Raw genomic sequence first — 10,415 nt, 5'->3', positions numbered from 1 at the left:
CATGGCTGCTCTGATTGGAGTCCTTTGAAATGGCCTACACTAGGGAGACAAGCAGTTCCAAAGCCTGATGTTATAGTAGTAGTACAGAAAGTGCTGTGGAAATACAGGAATTAGTGAGCATATTGACTCTATATGGGGTATAAACATTTCATACCATAAAAAAAAAAGAAAATTATATCCTGGCAATATATTGCATCATTGTTGTAGCAAGTTGAATGTAAAGGCTGGAAAGTCTTCTGGACATATTTTACCTGGAAATAGATAAAAACAATTCACCAGCCACAGCGCTGTCTCATACCTATGATTCTATTACAAGAAAAAAGATACATGAATAATAAAGTGAGTGGAAAAAGGAGGTATTGTTGCTAAACTTAGCTAAAATGCATTAGCTAAACTGCATATTTACATATATTTAAGCATTGTTCTCATGTGCCTTCAGCTAGAAGTGGGAACTTAGAAGTGGGTGACTTTGAAATGATCTTCTTTCCCTGTAGTTTTGTTGCCAAAAACAAGAATTAGAAAAAAAGAATGAGTACTTTCTCTTAACTTGTGTAGCACTGGGTAGTTCGAGGTGTTTGGGTGCATGATTTGTGATCAGTTTACTAAGGAAAAATAGCGGTTTCACCAATAATGACTACTACAATTCATAGAAATCCAAACGGATGCAAAGCATTCCACCGTATTAACACAGAGACAACTTCAAGGAAACAGCAACAGATGCAGTGACACCCAACATTATGCTCAGCAACACCAGGGAAATAAATAGAAGTATTCCCAGCAGAACTGCAAGTGACAGCAGTTCTGGGGACATCTGAGAAGAGATTCAGCTCATCTGACTTCAGGAGTTTCTAGAATGCACACTTGACCTGTTTTGGATTTCTATATTAGGGTGAGATGAATCACACATTGAAAGTGTGTTTCTCACCAGACATTAAAAGAGCTGGGTGAGTGACTCAGAGGATTAGACAAGGTGAATCCCACTCTGCTGTCCTCCCAGGCACTCTGACCTGATGCAACGAGTGAAAGCAACAAGGTAGGTGCTCGTGCTTGCAAAAGCATGGGAAAACCTGGTCTTCCACCTCTGGTGAAAAGTTTGAGAGGAAACTATACAAGAGAAAATTAGCAAATGACTTTAGTTGTTATTTATCTGGAGAGGCTGAAGAATTAAATATCACTGCTCTTCTGGGAATACAGACATCACAGAGATACACAGTGTATCCCAAAGAGCAGTTTTGGGTGATAAATTTCAGTGACATTTGTAAGATGCATCAGGAAATGGAAATTCTAGCACATCACCACGGCGATACAGCCTGTTAACTGGTAAAAGGAAATCAGTGATTAATATTGCTAATGCTCAGTGCCAGTGAGAAAAGAAAGGAAAGAATGGGAATCTGTGCAGTGATCCAGTCAGCACAGCAGAAGAGATACGTTCACCTTACTGACTGTTATGTCAGCAATTTGAATGAATGCTGATTAATACAAACAGCAATGGTGAAATGAGGAACATACATGCCTGCACCAAATACAATCTGCAAGCAGACTTAAGTAGCTCAGCCTGTCTTCTGGGAGTAGGCTGTGTGCTAAGAAGCAAGCTGCATGTTTTGGACAATGGTGAAATTCAGCAGGGTGGTAGGTGGAAATGCATTAAAGCTGAAGACACTTTTTTTCACTCGGAGCACAAGCTATTTTTGTCTATGTGAAGTTTGATGAAAGATTCATTCCACTAAAATTTGATCAGCAGGATGCAGAAGGAACACTGAATGCTGAGTGGCTGATACTGAATGGAGCCTAGCATCAAACTGCCTTCAAAGTATACACAAGACTTATTGTATAATACAAAGCCTGGATAAACAACTCTCTCCAAACTAGAGGAAAATGCCTCTCAGCTTTGATTCATTTTCCTTGTCACATTCAGCTGCACTAGGCTGGACTGGTGACCTCCCCCACAGCTGGAGCAGTAACTTCTTCAGCTGCCACAGCATAATCCACCAGGGATCATCAATCAGATGTTTTCACTGCTACAGTTCTTAGCCAGTGAGGTAATTTAAACTGCCCTTGATGTTAAGTTACATCACTATACCAGACTGAACTGTAATAGCTAATGAGAAGGCTACCTGCATTCATCAATAACAAACAGTAACCATTCTGCTCATTCTGGCAAACCATCTCCAATAAAGGAATGGGCTGGACATTTTGGTGAATAGCTTCTACAAACACTGAATGTAAAATCCAGGATTGTGAATGGAGTTCCTCAGTTGTCAAACAAGTCAATAAAATAAAGTTACTGTTATGTCTAAGGTGGTCTTGTTTTTATGAGGTGTAACAGAATGTTAAGTAAGAAGTTTATGATAACCCTTCTAAATTTTGTTATCTCAAGCTGCACAATGAAAGAGACATTACAACTGACAGCTTCTCAAGACATCATTATGTCATGCGTGTGCAAGACACTGCTAAGCTGCAAAGAAGATTAGTTCCCAAGAGTAGAAGCTTCTCTGAATCTTAAGCAAAACTAGCTCCAGCTCTCATGTGAGTATCTAGAAAACAGCATCATGGTTTAAGAACTTATGAACTGTATCTGACCCATGACAAACACCGGATCCAAAGTGTTAAACCATAGTGCTTTATCAAGAGGAAAAGAATAGTGTAATAAACATTACGTTGGAAATACCGAGTAATAAATCATGAGTAAATGAGTCTACAGAACCTGAAGTGGAAGATGAAGATACATGGTTGTGTGGACACAAATACATATCATTACTCACATCTCCCACACTGTATTAGGCAGCGTTCCCAGAGCTACAGTCCCACTAAAATAGTGACCTGGCCTCCTTGTTTGCTTATATCTGAACATCCCCAAGGCTCCCTGTCAATGATGTGACCCACCTCTCACCACTATCTGTATGAGGATGGGCAACTCTCACAGCTTCTTCCCCATCCCTCCTCAAAGAGCGGCCTCAGAAAGGTCCAAATGGGGGGCAGATCCTACAAAACATTCAGACCCGAGGAGTCTATATGCCATATGGTGTTACTGATAAGTCTAATACAAGGCAAGGAGGTCCTTATTTGTTAGTCTGTTTTAGGCTGCTGCTGACTGGCCTCATCCACTTGCTGCTGCTGTGCAGATCTGCCTGCTCTTGCCACCCCATTTGCTACCCACTAACCTGTACACTGTAAATCTTTATGGCTTTCAAGCATAAAGAAGATTATAGTATTTCCTAACACAGCACTTTACTTTTCCATGTTATGAACCTGTCACATTACCTTCTGTATTTTCCTTTATATCCTAGGTACATGCACACATTTTACACACCCTGGCTTGGAGACCTTTCTGCAACCAGCTGCTTTCGTGGCCTTCCAGTTGCTTGCTACTTCAAGTACATTAGAGAAAATGCTGACATTCGCTCCTGACATTCCATAACAAATTACAGCCATTTGTATGAAGGGCTTCCTGTCAGTTGAGGGCTCCAATATAGTATGCTTGTTCCATTTCTTTAACTTACATCTGGCAGAAGATCATCTCCTCTACTGTTCATCAAGACTTCTCAGGGATTTTCAAACCACTCCTTTCCTCATCCACCCACAAAAGCCGGCTGATAACAGCTTACGTACATAAATTAATTCCATATAAATGAACCCTCTGTCTGCAAGAGCACTGTAAATACAGAGAAAATAAACCAAACAGCCTAAGGTGGCTCATTCCTCTTATGTGCAGGAATGTATACACTGGGCCTTGGTGGTTCATCCTGGTTAGCTGTAGTGGCTGACTGTCAGATGAAAAATTCTTTGCTTAGAACTGTGATTGTACTTGTGAAGTTATCTTAAAGCTCATCGTGCTCACCAAAGACACCCTTAATGATCAGCAAGTTACAAGAAATCTTATTATCTGTGTTATAATGTGACATAGACAGTGGTATGTGCAATATTGCCTTGACATACTGAAGTCTTTGCTTTCACTGTATTTGATCACATTGTTCATAACTAAAGATGCCTGTTAAATAAAGATTAAAGTGACCCCTTTATGGTGTCACACTTCACGCTTGTCTCAACATGGGGATAATAGGTAGAAGGAATTTGTTCACCATTTCAGTCAGCTCAGAGGGTAATTCAGATCAGAAATGGTCTCCAAGGCCCTATGAATATTCATATATTTCTCTACTAAGTAGATAAGGTACAATGCAACCTTGTTTTCTTAATATTCCCTAGGCCAGGAAGGGTGAACCCAGGTCAAAATCTAACTTCTTAGTGCTGCCTTGGGCAGAACATGTTTGCCTCACTGCATCTGCCACACCTGTGCAAACTGAAACAAAAACTTTCCCGATCTTACAAGTTACATGCCAAAAACTTCACCAAAATGACACACCAACCAAACTTCATCAAGATAAACACCACCAGAAGTGTCATATACAAATCACTCCTTCACAATTTGCCTGGGCTGGACATGCAGCTGAGTCCCAGAACAACCCAGTACCTCAGTTTCCACAGTTCCTTGAACTCCATTCCACTCAGAGACAGAGATGTGGATTACACGAGTACAGCCTTTGGTCACAAAGGCACATGCTCAGCTTGGAAATCACACTGGAGCTCTTTGTAAGTCACATGTGGCCCTGGAGGCTGTGTGGCCTTGTGATATTCTATACATGCAGTGGCTGTGATTGACATAGAGAAATAAAGTAAAAACACATTTATTACACTTTCTGTCTTTTTCCGTTCCCAGATGAGAAAGAAGCATCTTTGGCTGTAGCTCAACAGCAGTAAAACTGTTCAACTTCCAACCTCACTAAAATGTACTGTCAAAGTGGTATTAAATAAATAGTGAATGCCTGAGCCTGTGAGAGGAAACAAAAAGTAGTTCATAGATACATGAGTGACTTTATTGACAACTCTGGGATATGCAATACCCTGACTCTCAGGCCTTAGGAGAGATAAATAGGCAGTCAGAGTGTACTGCTTGGGCATGAAAGAATAAAGATCACGCCTGGGCTGAGGATGCTTTTTCATCTCAGTGAAACAAGTGCCAGCTGATCTGCAGAATCAGAAAGTGAAATCAAACACGAGAATCAGAAATGAGTCTGGCCCTGCAAAGAGGTCCAATAGCTCAAGAAAAAAAAAAAAATGAAAGATTTAGCCCTAGAAATTTCTTTAAAGTGAAAATGAGTTGTGGCATGCCCAAAGGAACTGTCAAAACTCAATGCTAAAATCGATGTCCTTTACGTATACTTTAACACCTGTATCAGTTTTAAGCTGGGACCTTCACCCTAGTGCTATGACCTCTATCTCCCGTGTTCCTGCACAACTCCACAGAATCCCTGCCCTGTTTTCCCTTCTCTTCCTATCTTTCATACAGCTACCCCATCCTCCCAGTTCTCTATTGCCCCACACCTTTATCTGGAGGATGCAGGAATTGCAATATATCAACTTTCTATTGCCTTCTTCTGTGCCAGGTGTTGCAGGTCAGCTGATGGATGGGCAGAGAAGAAAGGAACCTTGTGTAGGAGCTCATTCCTCATTGATCAGAGCAAGCCAGCATACCAAATATCTCCCTGGGGCTGCAGAAAGAAGGATGAAAGCACAAGGAAAACTAAGACCAATAAACAAACACTGATCCTTTCAGAAAAAAACAATTTTAAGGAAGTGCTGAAATTTTCAGAGAATTTCATGCAGATATTATAAAGATATGAGAAGATTCATGTTGGATTGTGTTACAGAACAGCCTCCTTAGGGCTAAGAGCATTTTCCCGAATTTTTACCTCTCCAGCTAACACTGTTAGAAACCAGGCAATCAGGAGCAAATCTATTTTATTAGCCAGATGTGCGACTTTCATTCTTGGCAGCTGGCAGCTGAGAACTTGTAAATGTGCATTCACCTACTTCATTTTTAAGCAACATCACTGCCAACTAGCAAATTCATCCTGACATTTGGTAATTTCTTTTGTCTGCCTTCCTACTTCTCTACCTCAGCAATAATGGCAATTTGTTAATTGTTTTTGTGTTGTCTTTATTTTCTATTCTTTTAAGCATAAGGAAGCTGCTTTCATAAAGCCATCTGCACTTATTCACTGCCAACACTCAATACGATTTTAATAAGCCTTGTGTGGTTTTGACTTTAACACTGTTTCCCTGTGCACAAGAGCCTATTTCCTTAGCAGTCACATAGTTCGTCACTTCAATGAAGTTTCCCAAGTTGCTTTCTAAGCTGGCCAAGTTTCAGTCTTGCTTTCTTAAGCAACAATTTAGATCTGAGTAAAACTGCATTACTGATGATTATCTAAACTGGTTGCTGTCCGTTTCTTTGAACGTGAGTTTCCCTCTGACTGAAAGCCTTTGGAGAGAAGTGGGTACCTAAAGAAGTACCGATAGTTTGAAAAATGACAGCCATCATCGTTTAAGGTTGATGGCCGCATGTCTTCAGGATCAAGTAGACTCTTTTCAGAAGATGGTTTAATGAACTTCCATCACTGCAAAGCTCACCTGGGACAGAAAATTACAGCCTGGTATTTTTCTTGCTCTCACAGCGTCACTAGCAATGATAATTAAAGGGCTGAAAATTCCTCTTTAGATACTTAGTCACAAGGGGATTTCTGCAAAGGCTGATGTTCCAGGTTGAGAAGGAGTGCTGGATGTTCTCATGGCTCCCCTGTGTAGAGGCAATCACAATCTTCAATAATAATGCCAACAACAGAAAGGTAAAAATTAAAAAAAAGCAAACAGAAAAGCCTTCATTTGGGTGCTGTTCAACAGGGAAGACTGAGCTGCTTTAACAGCTTCTGGCTGCTAGGCTTTGCAGTCTCTTCTGCTGGTGGCATAATTTAACCCCATCTCTTGCACCAAATTGGGTGTTACTCCAGCCCTGTGTGTGGCAGCTCACTCACCCTCCTGGCAGGAAGCCGCACAGTGCAGAGCTCTGCCAGCTCGCGGGATGCACTGCCTCACTGATGAGCAAGGAAGGGCTGTGTCAGGAGATGGGAAGGGGATTGGAAAAGAAAAAGAGATGGTGAGAACAAGCAGGAAAATCCATTTGGAGCAAATTGCTATTCATCTTATTGCAGTCACACTGCTTCCTCCCAGACACCACATTTTTGCTTTCATATTGTTCTTAAATTTTAAGCTGGTTTGGTCAGGGAATACTTGTCATGAAATTTACTCAGAAAATAATATTGCTCAGTGAATAGGGCCCAGAGTCAGGGGACCCAGTTCTTATTCCTGCTCTGGTCCTTTTGGCCCCACTTGCAAAACAGGGGAAACGTCAATAAATCTTCTTATGATTCTGAATTCTCCTTGTCTTTATCGCCTGGTTAAATCTGAGCTCTCACATGTAGAGACTGGAACAATGAAAACCTGATTATTAACACCCAGTCGAGGTGCTAACAAACACACTATCCTTGTACCTGGTACAAACAAACAGCAACAGCAAAATTTCAAGGGGCACAACAAACCCCACATTGAAAGCTGAGTTAATAACTGTAAGGATACAGGAATGTAAAGAAAATCCAAATTACTTTTCTGTGCCAGAGAATGTTTTGCAGCAGAAACAAGAACAGGGCTACAGTGAAAATTCTTAATCTCTAAAGCAAACATCTAGCAGGTGCCGTATTTCATATTTTCATACATAGTTTTCAGCCCAGAACCACACTTTAATCAGGAAGATTTTATAGTTCAGAGCTTCCTGCAAATCTCTGCTTAATGTAAATTTTAATACCTTTGGCATATTTTGGCTGCCAGCCTATTATTCACTTGATGCACCTCAAGCAAGTTTTAAATTATGCTGTTAAAACAAAAAACTATTTCAGATGTGGTAGACAGTAAAGTGATTTGTAAAACAATATTGCAGGAAACTGCAGTTACTGTCTGTCATTGATTTGTCTGCGTACAGCTCTAAGATGTGTTCAGTTTAAAGGCAAATTGATGGCTGGGTGGGAAGTTCTGGCGTTGCTAATCATGAATCTGGAGAATCAGGTTGTAGTTATGCGTTGGTTTTGGCATCCAGGGAAAGACTGTGTTGGTAACTCACGCTTCTAAGTTGAATCTTTCCAGAAGTCCCGATTATAGTGAAGTTGTGTAAGAAGACGAACTGCTCCAGCTGCTGGGAGGCGGTGACTCACCTGAGGGGGTTCAGAAGAAAGTATTCTCTCAAAATGATTTGCCATCAACAGTCAGATAACGTATATCCCTAGTCAAAAACTTTCTCTCCTTTAGGCTAAATTCATGGTCTTTCTCTAATTAAATATCATGGACACTGAATGTGACATGGAAAGGCAGAAAAAATATCCAGGGAGAATTTTAATTTGAAAGAATATTGAAATGAAGTATTGGATAATAAGTATTTTCTGGTGTTCCTGTTGTTTTCGAATTAGAATGCTACAGCATATAGCTCATCATATATTTAATTCAGAAACAAAATTAACAAGACATCTAGTAAGTAGCCAAAGGGAACAAGTTCCTGCACCTGCCCCTCAAGACAGGTTTTGAGTGAAGTAGCACAAGGCACAAACTGCTGCCTTAGCACTGCTCTGGGCAGACAGGTCTGCTGATGGATGCCAGGGCAGCAAGGTCCCAAGGTGGGTAGGCAAACAGGTGTGTACCCTGTGTGCCTGCATCAAAAATCTCCATGGGGGTCAGAAACAAACACCCACAGTGAAGATCACCAAACAGACACTCTAATCCTCCCAGAGCAAAGCATTCTTAAGGAAGCACTGAATTTCTCAGGGTATCTCTCATATTGCATACATCTGGAAGATCCAGGTTGCTCTGTCTTACAGAACAGAGTGCATTGAGATAAGAACTTCTTTTCCTTTTTTTTTTTTTTTTTTTTTTTTAGTTTTCAATCTGCAGCTATCAGCACCAGTAAAAAAATAATCCAGACCCAGTGTATGTTGTTAGCTGGATATGTGCCCACTCAATAACAGGAGAACCATTTGACCCTAGGGATCTGCTGGTCAATCCGATCATCACTGAGGTAATTACAGTATAGATTGCCTGAATCTCCTGCATATTGAACTAAATAAACCTCTGCCTTATTTAGTGGGTTAATCTACCCCATCCTCAATTTGTAAAGGTTGTACCTACATCCCCGTGTGGACTGAGCATCAAAGTCAAGGTTTCATGGCACAGTGTTCTGTAGCAATGGGATTTGAGATAGTCCTGACCCCATAGCATGTGTCACTTGCTCAGAGGCCTATACTGCAAGGCAGCCCTCCCATGGAGGCAGAGAGCTGCTCATGGGACTGCACAGTGAGAGAGCAGAAAACAAGGGTAGCTTTAAAAATATCCCTTGAGTGAAAAGAAAAAAGAAGGAAAAAAAAATGTTCAGTTGAACTTTTAAATTTGATTTAGCCAGCATTTAAATTTATATTTAGGTTATTCACTTCAAGGTCCTTTCATGACCTATGCAGAGAGTGGCATTTCTAGGATGCATCTCATCTCACTGTGATGTAGGTGCAATCTGAAGCAGATGAACCATCCAATGGAAGCATCTATTTCTTTTCCCTGGCTACAAAAGGAGCAGGCTGGCTCAGATGGAGATGCCAACAGTCTAGGTATCTAAAGTTAGGTGAGAACAATCCTGCCATACATCTGCTGCTGTTCCTCATGAGGATTTCGCCTCTCTGTTGATCTTACTGAGGCTTCAGTATAACATCAAAATTATTATAAATGGGTAGGCAAGGCATACCCGTCTACATACATGCTCTCTTAATCTCCATCTGCACTAAGCAGTGGCTTGGAGCATAGGGCACAAGCATTTTCTCTGGTGGAATAGTCAGGTTACGAAGTTTGCATCTATTTTGCTGAATGCCGACATTTGTCAATCACACTGTACATTCGTGTAATTTTGTAATGCAGAAAATCTCTCGTTTAAGTAGGCTGATGGATGTTATATCTGTGAGATGTCAGCAGGGCACTGCTGGCTTTGTCAGACATGGGGTTTGTTCTCCTGGAGCTGTTGCCTGGCATTTCAGGCTGTTCTAGCTGACCAGCTGGGGTGTAGGTCTGTCCCTTCAAATTACAGTCCTCCAGCTGCCCAGACCAGGGCCTGGGTAAGGAGTGCCCTGTAGTTCCCTTACCACACACACAGGCAAAGCAGCAGAACATGGACAACATCACTGAAGTCCCATCATGGAGCAGAGCCATGTTTCCAGCCTTGGCACCTGACAAAGTTCCCAAATCTGTCCTGGTCCCCTGTACTTCACCAGGTCTGTTTCTTCACACACTGAAAAATACTTTCTACTGCTCCCAGTAAAATGAACATTCATGGCCTCTGCTGTAACCAATGGCGTTGGCGTGGTTTAATACAAACACAGCTTCCTCTCTTCGTCATTCTGCTTTGCAAGCATTAGTGTGGTAGACCCACCCTACTTTTCAGGAAATCCGAAATGAGTTCAAAATTAATCAGAAGCCAGAAAGGAGAAGAAAGAGATGTG

The 10,415-nt window shown here is 41.3% G+C and overlaps 1 long non-coding RNA gene across 1 annotated transcript; it reads left to right on the top strand.

The window, feature by feature from the left end:
• The first annotated feature begins 352 nt into the window (after positions 1 to 352).
• Positions 353 to 4,881, top strand: LOC107308552. The gene is made up of 3 exons (XR_001552851.2): positions 353 to 1,033; positions 2,378 to 2,526; positions 3,288 to 4,881. It is a non-coding gene; the product is annotated as an uncharacterized LOC107308552 (long non-coding RNA).
• The last annotated feature ends 5,534 nt before the right edge of the window (positions 4,882 to 10,415 follow it).

Source organism: Coturnix japonica, chromosome 1, assembly GCF_001577835.2.
Source record: "Coturnix japonica isolate 7356 chromosome 1, Coturnix japonica 2.1, whole genome shotgun sequence".
NCBI lineage: Eukaryota > Metazoa > Chordata > Aves > Galliformes > Phasianidae > Coturnix > Coturnix japonica.
Note: the sequence above shows the minus strand (reverse complement) of the source record. Positions and strands in the feature narration are given on the sequence as shown.